Below are 1,429 nucleotides of genomic sequence, written 5' to 3'. Positions count from 1 at the left end.
AGCCTGCACCAACCCGCCCGGCAGGGACTGGCCCTGGCCACCCTGCCCACTGCTCCGGCCGCCCTCCCAGCTGCTAGTGGGCTCAAAGAGAAGTTCCTCCTCCTCAGCCCTCCCCACCTCTCCCCGCCTTCTGAGGGCGCTGAGCATAGGCAGGAGTGCAGGTCCCTCCTCCACCCCTCTCTCCTCTTCTGTTTTCTGTCCAACATCCTTTCAGGCCAGGGGGTGGGGAGCCCTGGGCAGATGAGCTCACTGGGCGGCTGCGGGCAGAGGGAGGAGGGAGCAGGAGTGTCCTGGCCAGGGAGCTGCTCACCGAGAGGGGCGTGTGCCCACTCCCTGCAGCTGAGCCGGTGAGTCTGGTTCTTTGCTGTGGCCACTCGGGTGGGATGGGAAGTCCCAGGGCAGGGGCTTACCCCTCACCCGGAGCAGCCCTCGCCTCTCGGCCTCCTGCAGGGGGCTGAGGGCTGGAGGCCTTGGGGAGGCTGTGGTCAGGTGGCTGCCCACCCAACCGCCTGGTTAGCTGAACGGCCAGATGTCCTCCTGGAACCAAGGCCGGGTCCCAACCAGAGTGTCAGCGGGTGCACAGGGCCAGGCAGACTCCTGGGCGCTGGCCCCGTCCCTGTGAACCTGGTGCAGAGCTGTGTCTTGCAAAGTGAGGGGAGAGGGAGGGATGGAGTGGGAGAGGAGATGTGGGGGAGGAGATTGTGTCTTGCAAAGTGAGGGGAGAGGGAGGGGTGGAGTGGGAGAGGAGATGTGGTGGGGGGAGGAGATGGGAGGAGAGGGAGGGGTGGAGTGGGAGAGGAGATGTGGTGGGGGGAGGAGATGGGAAGAGAGGGAGGGGTGGAGTGGGAGAGGAGATGTGGTGGGGGGAGGAGACGGGGAGGGAGGGAGAGTCTGGGAGAGGGAAGCAGGGGCCAGGTAGAGCCTCCCTGGAGGGCAGGGTGCCTTGGAGAAGTTGGAGCATGGCCCTAGCCAGTGTGGCTCAGTGGAGAGAGCGTCAGGCTGCAGACCAAAAGGTCTCGGGTCTGATTCCAGTCAAGGGCATGTATCTTGGTTGCAGGCTCCTCCCCTGGCCTGGGCCCTGGTCAGGGCTCGTGCAGGGTGTGTTCCTCTCACATTGATGTTTCTCTCTGTCTCTCTCTCTCTTCCACTCTCTCTAAAAACCAATGGAAAAATATCCTCGGGTGAGGATTAACAAAAATAAATACATTTTTTTAAAAAGGAGTTGGAGGTGGCACGGCCTGCAGCCGAGGAGGAGGGGGGGGGGACAGGGAGACAGCCAGCCAGCAGCCCAGAGGCTTTGACAGGCCTCGGACGCTGAGCAGGAGCAGGGCCCCGAGGGCCGGGGTGGGACCTCAGGGGCCTCCTGAGAGGCTGAGCCTCTGCTTCCAAACACTGTCACCCTTGCTGTGTTGCCCACAGTCATTCTGAG

The sequence above is a fragment of the Myotis brandtii genome, unplaced genomic scaffold, assembly GCF_000412655.1.
Source record: "Myotis brandtii unplaced genomic scaffold, ASM41265v1 scaffold105, whole genome shotgun sequence".
Lineage (NCBI taxonomy): Eukaryota > Metazoa > Chordata > Mammalia > Chiroptera > Vespertilionidae > Myotis > Myotis brandtii.
Note: the sequence above shows the minus strand (reverse complement) of the source record.